The sequence below is a fragment of the Neofelis nebulosa genome, chromosome 6 (genome assembly GCF_028018385.1).
Source record: "Neofelis nebulosa isolate mNeoNeb1 chromosome 6, mNeoNeb1.pri, whole genome shotgun sequence".
In the NCBI taxonomy this organism is placed as follows: domain Eukaryota; kingdom Metazoa; phylum Chordata; class Mammalia; order Carnivora; family Felidae; genus Neofelis; species Neofelis nebulosa.
The window spans coordinates 111,976,626-111,993,216 of NC_080787.1; positions in this window are offsets into that span (position 1 = coordinate 111,976,626).

Consider the following 16,591-nt stretch of genomic DNA (forward strand, 5'->3'; position numbering starts at 1 on the left):
AGAGAATTGTATAGTCAAAAACAGATATTTACTCATTAATGTAATATAGTAAGTGCATTTTCTCCTATGACTGGGAAAAAATCAAATTATAACCAGACTTTTCTTGGCATAGAGAGATATTGTGCCTTAATTAATATCTTATCCAAGCCATGACAAAGCCCAATGCACTATTCTAGCACTGAAATAGAATAAACCAATTGTGGTGATTTCTTAGTGCTCCTGAGAAAATCCCCAGCCTCCTTAGATATAGAAATGTATACAATATAAATGTAAGGAATGTTTACCTTCTCTCTTCCTGGAAACATTTTTCTCCAAACAGACCATGAGAATTGAAGCTGTAGTCATTCATCTAGCTAATTGCGTTGTTGCAAAAGGATAATTAGACTTGTTACCTACCCAAGATCACCAATGGTTACAGCCTAGACCAAGCTCCTAAATTAAACTCCCATAGTGCCAAGAAAATTGAAGCACTATCCCCTTAAATGTTTGCACTGTCAATAGGTTGAGGCCCAGTTCTTCCTTTTGACTCTGTGACTTATCTGGCTCTTCAGAGACAGGATCTATATTCCAAAGAGTTCCAGTAAGAACCTAGGATCCTTTACATCACATCTGCATAAAGCCAAATTTTACATCTTTCTAGGAGGGGAAGGGGAAGCACCTACCTCTTTCCTGTATAAAAACAGAAAATCCATGGTTCTCCATGCCATCCCTCCCTCTACAGAATATAACACACCCCTCATGTAGAAAGTTTTCATTACTCCTAATGCCTTCGTCATAGGTCTAGATGTGGGGGATGGATGCTAACCATGTTACTCTGGCTGTTGATCTGGTTGTATCAAGAAAAAAACTTTTTCTTGACTCAGCTATCTCATGTTTCATATATAACTATATCTAATTATTCTCTCTCTCTCTATATATATATAGTATAAAGTATGTATAGATATATACATACATATATATATAACATCTCAGCATCTCAGACCATTCACGGTTTTTGACAAAACATCTAACTAGAATCTGATATATTTTCTTAAACAAACATTCTTTGAATGCTACTGGATTTACTTTCATCCTATGGCAGCTCCACCTGCTTCTTTGTTGATATATTATTTCTTTAGATTATACATCTAAAGAAATACATATACATATACATTATATACATATACATTATACTGTTAATTAGCAGTAATTAAGTTATACTTTCATTTTATATCAACCTTTGATTGCCTTTTTCATGCTTCAAAATTTTGGGGCTGAGAAATAATCAGACTTTTAGAAACTTCATGGATGGATATTCTGAATGAGAAGTGAAATCACTGAAGATTTTTGCATAGGGTAATTACATATTCATGTAGTGCATAAGCTGGATTTAACATGGCAGAGCCTGGAGGTGAGACGGCTCTGTTCAGAGCCTGTTAGTATAGTCCTAATGAGAAATGATGAAGCCCTCAATTAGGGCCAGTAGCAGTACTTAGGAGCCAGAATGTGAATTAGAAACGCAAGTACTTTATAGAAACCACTTAAAATAAGTGATTTCCTGTGAAAAATTATAATCCAAGTTTAAATTTTAATAAGGAAAAACTGTTATCTCTGTGTCTGGTTATTTCTTTTGAGTTTTACACTATTAACTACATAAATTACAGTTACAATGACTGGGCCTCTCTTCAAGTTGTCCTAAATACCTGTTAGACATGTAAGAGATAGATAATTTGAATGAGTTAAGGAATGAAATAATTAATCAAACAATTCCTATATATTCATATTTTCAGCTGTATGCTAAATATTAAATAAAAGCTTTCAAATCATTAAATACTGACATAAAATAGATCTTCTTAAACTAGAAGCATCTTCATTTTATATAAAAACTTCCAGTGTAAGCAATTATGAATATTAGATAATACTTAATATGAGTTAGGTTTAAAATTTTAGTGACTTTTTTAAGGGATCTTGACTCATCTGTATAAAGATGGAAAGCCTTTGAGAGCAGAAATTTGTCTGTCTATTCACCACTATGTCTTTGGCTGCTAGAACAATGTCTGCATTTAGTTCAATTTTAATGAATAACTCTTGAATATATGAATAAGCAAAAACTCTCTAGAAATGTCATATTTTAAAAGCTCTTAATTTTTGAATTAATGGTTTTGAATAAATATATAAAAGCAAGTAAGTGGCCATAATATTAGGATTAACAATAAAAGAGGCAGTTTTAATTTTGGAAGGTTCTCAATGAGTATGAATGAGGTTCTATAATAGGATTCTCCAGGACTAATAGGATGTGTGTCAGTCTTTGTATCTATGTGGGCGTGTGTGTGTGTATATAGGGGGTATTTATTTTAAGTAATTGGCTCATGCAATTGTGAGGACTAGTAAATCTGACATCTGCATATCAGACTGGCAGGCTAGAGACCCGGGAAGAGTTGGTGCTCCAATCTTGAATCCAAAGGCAGCCTGGAGCCAGAATTCTCTCATGTTTTCTTTTAAGGACTTCAACTGATTGGATGAGGACCACTCATATTATAGACACTAATCTGAGTGCTCAAATATTACTGATTTAAAATATTAATCACATTTTTAACACACGCTTATAATCAAATTATAACCCAAGTGTGTACTTGGATTATATCATCTAGACTGGCTTTTGACTAAATAACTGACCATAATAGCCTATCCAAGTTAACACATAAAATTATCACAGCTCTTCATGGTGAAGAATAGAATTTTCTTTTTTTTAAGAAATAATTTTAAGTAGTGTCAAGTACAATGGTGTAAATATTATGAGAGTGGTATAAATGTATTAATACAATAATACAGGTACTTGAGATACTGCAAGTGATTCATGTTGTATTTTGCTGTCATATCAAAAATAGTTCATGGTGAAATCTCCATATACCCAGGAGAAACTATATAGCATTATTAAAAATTGGCAATTAAATTACTGGTGTAAGTGAATCTACACTTTTCTCAGTATAACGTAGTTGAGATTCTCTACCTTTTACTTCATTATAATTCAGTCCTTAATTCATTCTTCTTAAAATACTCTTGTTTGAAATCCTTTAAGGTGAGATTTGCTCTGCATGTCCAAATCTAAGACAGTTTTACATACGATGATTCCTCAATGTGCTTTTCAATAATGGTTAGCATAAAAAACTAAAGTGATGATTTGGATGGAAGGAAAATATTGAAGGCCATCCTTACATTTATTGTGAAGACACAATATCACAAGGTGCAACTTTATACTGGAACTTCATCTCTAATGTTAGAAATAATATTGAGATTATTATAGTAATTCTCACTAAGGGAATAATTTTTGATCAAGGCATGGATCTTGAACTCTCCTATAGGCTTCTAGAAGCATATCTGTGATTAAATGAAAGAACCAGGAATAAAAGTATAGCATTGACTGCTGGAGGCAATGGTAATTTCCCTGCCCTTCCCACAAACTGCAGCCCTGAACTGTGAGAGCTATTATTTCATTAGCCAAAACTTTTTATCCTCAAAGCAAGCTCTTACTGTTAAGGTTACTGAATTCTGGGAATGTCAAAAACAAAAGAAGTTGTCTTTCTGAATGGCATGTTTTCCTCCTTGTAAATGTCTCTAAAATTTATTCATAGCATTGTCTTGCTTAGAGTTCCAGCACTTTGTATTCTCTACAAATGTTTATTCAAGCTAAATACCAAAATATTCAGCCAGTGCATTTGCTGCCTCATCTTACAAATATCCATCAGTGCAGTCCCAAGTGAATTTGCTTGGTAGAAAGGAGCAATTGATTGTGAATGAGTTTTACTTTTTCTAGCAAATTCTTCTTTGAATATGGTTACATGTGTCTAGGGACAAAAAAAATTTTGTAAGAAATTGATATTCTGCATCTCTCCTATTCCAATAAAATGGAGATATGGTAAGAAATCTGCCCCAAAAGGATTCATAAATACAGAATAAGGCTGCCTATGACGATTGCTTATAGCTATAAATGGTTTATAGAAACCAGATTTGAAATTCATTGGATCTCTGTCAAAAATAATATTGTTAGTATATTGGATAGATCAAAGGTTTGAGCTCACATAAGCACAGTTTTTCACCTTTAGGTCAGCAACATGATTCTCTGTTATGCAGAGACTGAGACAAGTTTCCCTCTTTCTGTATTTCCCAGTGGAAAACAATAGTAGTAAAGTAAAAAATATTAGTAATGGTAATATTGTCCCCAAATCTCACACACACACACACACACACACACACACACACACATTGCCTTTCCAATTAGGTAATTGGTTAAAATTTAAGAAAAAATGAGAAATGAAATTTAAACAAATTGCTTTCTAATGGCATAATCAGTAAAGGAACTGAAGAATATTATTAGGAAATTGTGTTTTCTTTTGTGAAGTTTGCAAATGTTTATCTATCTTAAACATCTGCATAGAAGTTTTCATATATTCTCTATAAACTTAAAATATGAAAAAGGAAAGGCAATGTTTCCTTTGAATAAAGCTCTATATCTGTTCCAATTATTTTTACTTTCTTGGTGTACCCTAACCCTGTTGTTTATGTGTTCGTTGTAAACATCCTGGTTCTTAGCATGTAGCATACAAATTTCTCAAGAACCCCTTGCCCTTGTGTGTATGTCATGTAGATTGATGCCGATCCTGTTATTAAAAACCTTCTTAGATTTTAATTTCCTAATTAATTCTTCCCAGTATTTAATGACCTTTTCTGAGAGAAGGAGGCTTTAATTATTTTGAGTCTGAACCCTTACTTTGTGATTTAAGCTTAGTTTATTATTCTATTTCTCATAACAAGCCTTTATATGTATGACAGTTATTATGGTTGGTCTCCTTGCTGTGCAAGTTTTATATAGCCTTAATTTAGTAAAATGCTTGTCTTTTTGTTGATACTAATAATAGCACTACCTGTGGTTTACAAGCCCCTTAATTTCAGGCCCAGCTGCATACGTGCAAACTCTATTCACCAGTTCTACCTATGTCAACTTCTGTCTTAGGTGACCAACCAGTTATATTTTCTTCATTATGTATCAAAGCAATACAGTCCTTTCACTTCTACCTAGTAAAGCTTGCTATAATACTGTTTCCAAGCATTTCCAAATGTCCTGAGCTAACTAGTGAAAATAACATCTTTTGAAAAATATTCACTTCTAAAGCTTTGCTAGGTATGGTTAAGATAAAAAAGGCATTAACACTTCCCCACATTAACTTTCCCCCCTGTAACTGTGAGTACAAAAGGAGAAAATCTCATTTAAAAAACTTTGAGAGACTTTGAGAGAACAAACCAAACTTTTGATTCCTCATTGAAGTTCAAGGTAACAGAAAAATAATGAGTAACGAAACCAAGAGATGGGGTTATTTCAAGAAGAACATGGTAAACATAATGAAATCCTATAGAAATAAAGAGCTATGGAGGCAGAGGAAAGACTATTGACTCAGTCACAAGATTTGCTAATATTCCAGCAGTTTGGGTACAGTGTTGTGTAAGCTAAGTGTTGTGTTGCCTAGGAGGAGGAAGGAAGCACATGGAAGCAAAATTGCATGCTGAAATCACCTTAGGTCCCAGAAATTCACTATGTAAGGGCCAAGGACAGGCAGCCCCAAGATGGACCACTTTGGCATGAACATTATTTTGAGGTAAAAGCAATGAAAATGCAGCAGATTTCAGAAGTTCCTTACCTCCTACTCAATTGCCTGCCTGTAGCAGGAAGAGAGCTATTAAGGGAGACTCCTCTTTGCCTAAGAAACTTATGTGCATAAAAGGGCAGCCTTTGTTTTCCAAACATCTCCTTTCACCTTCTTGCTAATGGTCTGTCTCCCCTTTGTAAGGTCAGACCCTTACCCCTCATCTTAGCTCATATAAGCATCATGTTGCTTCACTGTTTTTGGAATTTCCATGTCCATGTGGATTCCCCATATGTACACTTTTAAATTTTATTTTCTCTTATTAGTCTGTCTCATGTCAATTTGACTCTTAGTCCAACCAGAAGGACTTTGAGAGACAGAGGAAATTGTTCCTCCCCGACAACTATATGCAATCAACAAGACACAAACATGTTTTTGAAGTTAACCGATGTCCTTCCTGGATGAAGTTAAGCAGCATGACGTTTATTGAATCCCATTAACAAAATTATAAGAATATATCCAACACTACTTACAGGGCTGATTTAGGGGGAGGGCAAATGAACAAGAGTATTAAATTAGCAAGATAAGAAGGAGTTGGGGATTTATAAAAATGTAGCCTTATTATTATTAATTTTTAATATTGTGACTAAAGATCTGGGAGGAATGGTGGGTTGGCAGTTTTGTTGATGAGAAAGGAGGAATGAATAGGGAAATGAAATGAGTGGTTTCAATTCAAGAGCAAAATTGCAATATTTTACATTTTGAAGATGGTATATTTGTAACCAAGCTGAAGATAGGGGTGTAGGGAGTGGAAGTACAGTGAAAATAGAGAGCACTAGGATTTTCTCCTTTCTCAGCAATTGAAGTTTCTCTCTTTGTGATTCAGATTATTATCTCCATGTGTGCTTTGTAAACAATTCGGGCAATCTGTTTTATCAATCATACCTTATTCTCCTAAAACTTCTGCCTCTTCTCCTATGGCTTCTTCAGCAGGTAAGTATATAAGTCAGTTCAAAACATTTCTATCAGAAAAGAGGTGGGTGGAAAGAAAGAAAAAAAAGAAGCGTAGCAATGGTTAATTCCATGTGCTAACCCAAAGTTTTGTTTTTGGATGACATTAATATTTAAATTGGTGAACTTGGAGTAAGTGGATCGTCCTCCATAATGTGGCTGGGCCCCATTTAATTAATCGAACACCTGAATAGAACAAAAAGACTGGCCTTCCTGAGCAAGAGGCATTGTCCAGTAAACTGCTTTCAGACCAGAAATGCACCATTGGCTTTCCTGGGTGTTGAGCCTGCCAGCCCTCATTGTAGATGTTGGACTCTGTAGCTTTATAATCACATGACCCAATTGCTTATAATATATATAAATATATAGGAATCTAGATATATATCTCCTATTCGTTCTGTTTCTCTGAAGAACCCTGATGAAGGAAGGAAGGAAAGAAGGAAAGAAGGGAGGAAGGGAGGAGGGAAGGAGAGGAGGGAGGGAAGGAGAAAATAAATTTGACCCTTTAATTTGTACCTATTCTACAGTTGTCTTATGGTTTAAAGCTCAAATTCCTGGAACACTTTCAAACCTCAAAAGTAGTCTTGCCCTTCAAACACAGAATGACTCATGCTATCTTCGGCAATCCCATGGTGGAAATCTAGTTCCAATTTCTGTATTAGTTAAGCCAAGGAATGCTAACTCTTATACAATCAATCAATCAATCAATAGCCCTGCAACATAACATTTATTTCTCAATCAAAATCTAATCTAGATATTCTAGATAGGGAAGTATTCCTTTTATCAAATACTCAAGGATACAAACTGTTCTAACTAAGGATGTCTTTCAAATATCTGTGTCATATTCTCCTCATTCAGCCAAATGTGAGGGGGAAAAAAAAGGGGGTAGAAGAAATTTTGAGAAAATTTAAGGTCATACTTAGAATTGATCTACATTATTCCATCCATATTCTATTGGTCAGAAATAACCACTTAACCATACATAGAATGAGTCAAACTGGGTGGTTTTCTCTTTTTGTGTACCCAGGAGGAAAGAAATTATTTGTCAAACATCACATTCTTTATGCCACAGTTGTTATATTATAATTTTTGGTGATAGGAATATACATGAAGCATATTATTATTTCTATGTAAGCACCATTCAGGTAGGCTGTATTTTGTTTGTTTTCTTTGGAATTAGTCATTGCATTTTTGCTTTTTTTTCTTAATTTCCATTATTAATTCATTTCCAATCTCTTTAAAATAAATATAAATCTTTTCTTAGACATGTCATGTATTTTATTAATTTTAACTTCTTGAAGCTATTTTTCCAATAAAACCTTTTTCAGTCTAGTGTAGACTGTTCACTTTCTTCTTTTAACCTAAACCTGTCATTTTGGGCTTTTCCTTATTTTTTTCTGCTCCCTCTGTTTTTCCCCCCTTCTATTAATTGTTGTTATTTTGTCCTTTTACTATATTTGCTTGAGTTTAGGAGCAGAGATAAATACAAATGTTCAGTCAACAGCTTTACTATACATACTACATTATACTTATCTCCTGAATTTCTTCGCTTGTCACTTAGCCATACTGAATTTCTTGTTGTTCCAAGAATTGTCATGTTATGTCATTCTTCCCAGACATTTGAAATGCTGCTTCCTAAGGCAAAATAAGCCTTTGTATATCTGAAACCTGGAGTGTTATTATCGTTTAACTTCCTCTCTTCTATTTGACAAAATTATTTCGATTAATAATAATGGAATTAGATAAATTTTAATGGCCAGAAAAAAGTGACATTTTATTGAAATTTGTACATAATTATGCCAGGAAAAGAGAGAGAGAGAGAGAGAGAGAGAGAGAGAGAATACTCTAAAATAATATGAATACAATAATAGAAAAATAATAATTTTTAATTTCATTAATACAGATTTTAAAAGGGGACAAAACATATTTACGTATTGCCTTATTAATAAGTTAATAATATTATAGTTTTGTTAGAGTAGGCAGTTGGTTAGGTTTTAATAGGATGCTGCCAAAAGGGGAGTCATAGCTACCTATTGAGAAAACTATAGACCTGTCCTGGTAGCAGTCCAAAACAAAGTCACAAAAAGTCTTATCAAACCAGACAGGCCCAGACAGGCCCTCTTCTTTATCTTAAAGAAGACCAAAAACGCTGTCTGAGGAAGGGATAAAAGGCAAAACCCTGCTCCCAAGAAATCCCCTCCCCATGTAATATTCCTCCCCCTAGTTAACAACTCTCAGTAAAGATAAAGACCCAAACCCAGGTGCAGCTCTCTCTTAAGCTGGCCCACTCAGACATCTCAAGAATGTACTCTTGCTTTAATAAATTTTCCTACTTGCACTACTTAATCATTGTGTCTGTTCTGTCCTTGAATTCTTTCTTACATCAAGACCAAGAGCATCTGGCCACATCCTGAGGACAGACCTGGGTGAAGTCCTAAGGGCCCAGGGGTGTCCTTAGTCTACCCAGCAACAGTTTCTGTTTTGTAGGCAAAATCCTACAAATTTGCCATTGACTTCATCAAAATTATCTGCTTATTTAAGGACAAGATGAACCAGACAGACTTCTCCCTGTGTCTTTCAGTAAGGGCAATTATAAAACCTAGACCAACTGTATGAAACAGCTATTTAAAGACTGAAACATAAACAATAGTGAGTGAATTGAAGAAGATGAGGAAAATTTGAAATACTGCCAAACTAGCCATGAGTTTATAATTTTTCCTCCATTCTTCCCTGGCCTGGAAACAGGAAAGCCTAAAACCAAGAAATAGACACAAGAATGAAAAGAGAGCTCCAAAGAAACCAAAGAAGCTCTCTAGTTCTGATTCAAAGAAATAAATAATGCTTACAAAAATTAAGAGAATTCTCCCTTTATCTTTTCTGTTTTTCTATGCCCCTGCCCATAGGTAATACCATAACTGTAACAGCAGTAACATTGACCATATCAGCATTGGAGAACCATGGGAGCCTAAAACTCTGAGGCAAGGCAGCTTTCTTCTTTTATTGGATGACCTATGGTCCCCAGTGGCAGAGCAATCCCCATTGCTTTTGTTTTGTTCTCTGTCTTCCTGCCACTTGCCCCTGCCAAAAATTATATGAAAGTGTATAATCAAAAACATAATAGATAAGTTAAAATGGAATACTGAAATATTCTTGATAGAGGTGTGAAAAACAGGAGGAACAAACAGAAAACAAATAACAAAATGATAGACCTAAATCAAACTATATTGAGAACTAAAATGTAAATGGTCTGAACATACAATTAAATAGTAGAATGAACAAAAACCAATGGTTCAACTATACATTGTCAATACAAAACTCACTTGAATCATGTGATATAGGTAGCTTAAAGGTACCTCACCTGAATCATGTGATATAGGTAGCTTAAAGAAAATGGAAAAAATAGGGGCGCCTGGGTGGCACAGTCGGTTAAGCGTCCGACTTCAGCCAGGTCACGATCTCGCGGTCCGTGAGTTCGAGCCCCGCGTCGGGCTCTGGGCTGATGGCTCAGAGCCTGGAGCCTGCTTCCGATTCTGTGTCTCCCTCTCTCTCTGCCCCTCCCCCGTTCATGCTCTGTCTCTCTCTGTCCCAAAAATAAATAAAAAACGTTGAAAAAAAAATTTTTTTTAAAAAAAAAGAAAATGGAAAAAATAAACCATCAAAAGAAAGAAACACAGGCTCATTTACTATCAAAGTAGTCCTCAAGGAAAAAATTACAAGGAATTAAGAGGAATATTGCCTAATGATTAAAAGTCAAGTTTATCACAGAGATGTAATTGTCATACATCAGTATGAAACTGTAGTGAGCAGAAGGCTCCCCTCTCTAAAGGTGTCACACCCAAATCCTTCAATTTTATGAATATATTTTATTACATGGCAAAAAGGATTTTGCAGATGCAATTAAGGTTATGGACCTTTAGATAGAGAAATTATCCTGAATTATCCAGATGGATTCAATCTAATCACATGAACACATGAAAGAAGAGAACTTTCTCTGGCTACAGTCAAGAGATGTGACAGAAGACAAAGTCAGAGCTCATCTAAGCACAGGAAGGATTTTAGCTGATATTGCAGACCCTAAGATGTAGGGGACAATGTGCAGAAACTGGAAAGAAGCCTCTCAGACCTAAGGGCATTCCCAGCATGACAGCAAGCAAAGAAATGGGGCTCTCCATTCTATAGCTAGAAGAGACTGTCAACAACATAATTGAGCATGGAAGTAGGTTCCTCCTGGAACCTCCAATAAGAACCCAGCTGGCAGACACCTTGATTTTGGCCTTGTAAAACCGGGGTCATAGAAACCAGGCAAGCCAGCCTAACCGATAGGACTGTGAAAAAAATTCTGTTGCTTTAATTCATGAAGTTTTTGATAAAATGTTATGGCAGCAATGGAAAACTGACACAGCATCTAAAAATAGAGCTTTAAAATAACTGAAGCAAAAACTGACAAACTGAAAGGAGAAATAGACAAATCCACAATTATATTTGGGGATGTCAAGAATTTCTCTCAGTAATAAATAGAACTAGTAGAAAATTGGCAAAGTTGAAGACCTGCATAATGCAATCAACCAAGGGCAGCTAGTTGACATTTACAGAGTACTCCATTTATTAACAACAGATTACCCATTCTTTCAAACAGATATGGAACATTCTCAAAGACAGACAATATCCTGGGCCATAACACATACCTTAACAAATTCAAAAGAATTGTAATTATACAAAATATACTTTATGATGTCATAGAATTAAACTAGAAATTAATGAGTTATCAGGAAAATCAAACACTTAGAAATAAATAACATAACTCATTGGTCAATGAGGATATTGCAAGGAAAATTAAAATATTTTTTAACTGATAGAACATGAAAAGATGACATATCAAAAGTTTCAGGATGCTGTTAAGTCAAATCAAAGAGGAAATTTATTGTATTAAATTCTTATAATGGAAGAGAGTTCTCAAAACAATAATCTAAGATTCTACCTTAAGAAACTAAAAAATAAGAGCAAAATGCAAGAGACTAAAGGAAATAACAAAGAAGAGTAATATATGAAATTGAAAATATAAAATAAGGAAAAACATTGATATGAAAAGCCTGTTTCTTTGAATAGTTCAATAAAAATTATAACCTGTTCAAATTGATAATAAAATAAAGGGAAAAATAAATTACCAATATCAGGAATGAAATATGTAATATCACTATAGGCTTTTATTTCCCTAGACATCAGGCATATAATGAGGGAATTTTACAAACTCTATACACATAAATTCTGAAAGATAATGAAATTGTCCAATTCCTTAGAAACTACAAACTTCAAAATCATCTAAGATGAAATAACTCTAAGAAATTTATAACTACTAATGACATAAAAGTTATACTAAAAAACCTTTTAAATAAGAAATTTCCCAACTCAGATGTTTTTACTAACAAGCTTGACAAAGGGTGTATTTCCAAAGAAGACATACAGTTGGCCAACAGACACATGAAAAAATGCCCAACATGGCTAATCAATAGGGAAATGAAAATCAAAACAAAATGAGAGACCTCCTCACTAGTCAGAATGACTAGTGTCAAAAAACAAACAAAAAAAAAAAAAAAACAAGAAATAACAAGTGTTGGTGAGGATGTGAAGAAAGGGGAACACTCATACATTGTTGTCAAGAATGTAAATTTGTACAACAAAACAGTATAGAGTTTCCTCAAAAAATTAAAAATAGAAATACCAGCTGATCCAGTAATTTCACTACTGGGCATTTACCCCCAAAAAATGAAAACACTAATTCAAAAAGACATATGGACCTCTATGTTTATTGCAGCATTATGCGCAATAGCCAGATATGGAAACAACTCAATGTCAATTTTAGATGAATGAGTAAAGAGGGTGTGTGTGTGTGTGTGTGTGTGTGTGTGTGTGACAATAGAATATTACTTGGCCATAAAGAAATGAGATCTTGTCATTTATGACAACATGAATGGACCTACAGTGTGTTATGCTAAGTGAAATAAGTCAGAGGGGGTGCTTAGATGGCTCAGTGGGTTAGGCAACTGACTCTTGATTTCGACTCAAGTCATGATCTCACAATCGTGAGATCAAGCCCCATGTCAAGCTCAGTGCAAACTGGTGGTTACCAGAGAATCTTAAAAGCTTCAAATATTTCTGCAGTCAAAACATTTCCACTAATTTCCTTCTCAGAAAAATGACCCAGAATTTCTAATGTATTTGTTTAAAACTTTCAAAGATTTTCTTTTGCTGCTACCTTTCACCCCATAAAAATTCCCCAAAAAGCTGAAAACAAACATTGCAGATATTATTTGCTATAGTGTCTAGTTTGTGATATAAACAAGTTATTCAAACACAAGCCATTTATGTTTGCTGACAATGTAAGAATATAGTCTTTTTGTCATTTCTCCAGGTATTCACAAATGACAGAATAGAAGTAACTCAATTTCTGTTTCTTCATGTTATAATCTCTGGGCTATCATTTCTTATTTCAAATCTACTGTTTAAATACAGAAGTATAAGGCATTATCTGGGTTGAAGACATAAATTGAACTAGATCATTCTGAACTATTATAAACTCTTGAAACAAAACATATGCTCCTGAGAGTTAGATAACTTTGGGTTCTTCAAACTGCTGTGTAAAGTATGTTTATTAACAAATACATTAAAAATGTAGCATACATATATATTATGTCAAAGCAAAAATAGTTAAGAACAGAGGTAAAATATATTATCACTGATATTTTAAAGAATAGAGTATGTATATGATAGTAAAAATTGGACTAATTTCTAACTGACATTATTTTATTATTGTGTTTAAATCTGTAGAAGCAAATGCACAACCTTATTACCTGCATTCAGGCCAGACAACTCCCATGGGCCTGCCCTTCATGCTCTCCTACCTCTTGACCTTGATGAAATTTTCTTGGCACCTGCTTCCTTCTTCCTGACTTCACTTACCTAACACGTACTGGTTCTAAAATTTTTATCCCAATCTTTATCTTCTTCAAGAGACATTTCCTGATTGTTGTCCCCCTTGCCGTTCCCTGCAAAGCATATTGTTTTTGCATTTATCTTAGTATTTATCAGAATATGGTAATTTATCTATCTTTACAAGTAAACATGGTTATCTTAGTATAAGATCCTCCAAGAGCAACCCCTCCGAGAAAGTTTATAGTGCAAATAATTTCTTTGAAATGATCCCAGGGGATGCCTGGGTGGCTCAGTCGGTTGAGGTTTGGACTCTTGGTTTCCGCTCACGTCATGATCTCACCATTTGTGGGTTTGGCCCTTGAGTGGGGCTCTGTGCTGACATCGTGGAACCTGCTTGGGATTCTTTTCCCCTCTCTCTCTGCCCCTCCCCTGCTTGGTCTCTCAAAAATAAGTAAACAATAAAAAAAAAAAATGATCCTAAGAAACATTGGTAGACAAATGGGAAAGGGTAGAAAACATTGTCGGTATCCTACCCACTATTCTCAAACCATCTCATTTCAACACACTTAGTATCCTCCCTTAAAACCAGTATTTGCATCTCCATGAGGAAGGACTTTCTCCAAATGCAGACCTCTGCTGCTGTGATTGGCAGGTTGGAAGTATCAGGAACTAAATGAATACCAGAGCCTTCAATCAATAATTTATGGGAGTTGGTGTGAAATCCGAGGTCTCCCTTCCTCTGGTTGACACAACAATGAAGCATGTACTTTTCTTTCCCCTAGAATTAAGCAAACTCTAGTTGTTAACTCTAGCTTTGTAATGTACATTGAATGGATTGGTTCCTTCCTTGTATCACTTCTTCATTCCTCTGTCAATGCTCCTCATACCTCCCAAATAGATGACTTGTGTTTGATATTTGTATCAGGTTCTGCTTCTGGAGGCTCCTAAACTAAGACAGGAAGAAGTAACAAAGTGAAGGGAAAGTGCCAATGAAATGACTGCTTTAAAGCAAATTACTGCGGGGCTCCTGGGTGCTCAGTCAGTTAAGCATCCTATTCTTGATTTTGACTAGGTCATGATCTCACAAGATCGAGCCCTGGGTCAGGCTCCACGCCGAGCATGGGGCCTGCTTGGGATTCTTTCTCCCTCCCTCCCTCTCTCCTCCCTCCCTCTCTCCCCCTTGTGTTTGCCTGTGCTCTCTCTCTCTCTCTCTCTCTCTCTCTCTCAAAATAAATAAATAAACATTAAAAAAATGAAGCAGCGTTCCCTGGATGGCTCAGTCAGTTAAGCGTCTGACTTCGGCTCAGGTCATGATCTCACAAATTCATGGGTTCGAGTCCCAGTTGGGCTCTCTGCTGACAGCTCAGAGCTTGGAGCCTGGTTCAGATTCTGTGTCTCTCTCTCTCTGCCCCTTCCCTGCTCATGCTCCGTCTGTCTCTCTCTCTCTCAAAAATAAATAAGCATTAATTTTAAATTACCACTATATAAACAATGGGATCTTATTCCCACTAAGGAAATAAGGGATAAAGTGAACCTGAGTCACAGAATTATCCCACCCAAAGGAAAAGGAGTCAGAATATCAATACACAAACTCCTACCAGTTATTAATTAAGTACTTCTTCTAGAAACCATCTCTGACATGTACGGCTCACTTTGGGCAAAGTAGAGAGGGGGGATCTTGCAGAAAGCACTCGGGACAATAAATACAGGTGCTGACTGCTATAAAGCAAGCCTATTTGCTTTCAAATGGAAGGACAGGCTGAGTAATAGGAGGTATAACCCCTATACTTTCCACATTGGACTAGTCTTGAGAAAGCTACCATTTTTTTTACTTGCCTTTCTTCTGAAAGACACTGCCTGACACATAGATGATGTAAAAATTTTTTCCAAATAAAATAGTTGAGGATGAAACAAATGTAAGGCTGAAAACTCATACTGATCTTCCATATAAACCCTTTAAGATGATGGTGTGGAATGGGGATTATGAGGAAATCTGAGCTAAGTGTTGGGCTTCCTGAGTAGAGCATTTCCTGGAGCATCAATATCAAGTGGAATAAAAAAGAGATAAGCCAGTGAGAAAGGTAGTTTAGAGCTCTGGTAATCAATCTCTCCCTTAGTTGAAGAAGATCAAAGAGGTGAAGTGCAAAAACACATGCTGTAACTGGAAGAAGCCTCATTTTTTGAAAATTATACAAGGTAAATGGACTATTTTAAAAAATCAGTTGGAAAATGAAAGGCATTTTGTAGAAAAATAGAATATAAGTTTCCAAAAGACACAGTGGAATAGAGAATATAAATATATCAGAAAATAATAAAGAGATAGTTTTACTTCTAGGGGAATAATTTTCCATAATGATAAATAAGAATATCTTTTAGAAGAATATTCTAAAAAATAACTAGTGAATATTTCACCCATTTTATGACCAGTGCAGGGAAGCTGCCACATTTCTCTATTCTTCTGATGAGAAACTCAGGCCATTTCACTAATTACACTTTTTTCAGGAAGAGAAAAATCTCTCCACCATCTTGCTCAGTAACTACTTACTCTGGAAAGAAAAGAGAACAAGCAAAACAACTTTTGTGCAGTGAGAAGCCTGCTTTGTCTTTGGAAAGGGAGAAATACAGGTAATAGATTCAGTGTCAAGCTTCCCATAGCTGTTAATGATAATGTCAGAAGTTTCTGATATGGACATGTTACATTTTCAATATGCCATGGAGTATGCTAGATGTAACCTATAAATTATCTTGCCAACTTTATCTTCTTTAGTGTTCTTTGACACCAAAGCTCAATGACAAAGTACATCTCACTGTGAACCAGACTGAAATGATTTTGTTTACGCTTGATTTTTTTTATTCTTCATCTTGGTGTTGTCAGGCTAGTTTTGCCATCTGTCTGTTATTTGGAAGACACTGGCTGCTGTAAGGTCATCATCTTCTCACAGAAATGCCTAGACTGATATGTACTGTGCACGAGCTGAAGCATTGTCTTCTTCAGGGATCCAGGTAGAGAGTCAGATTTATTACCTGTTCCT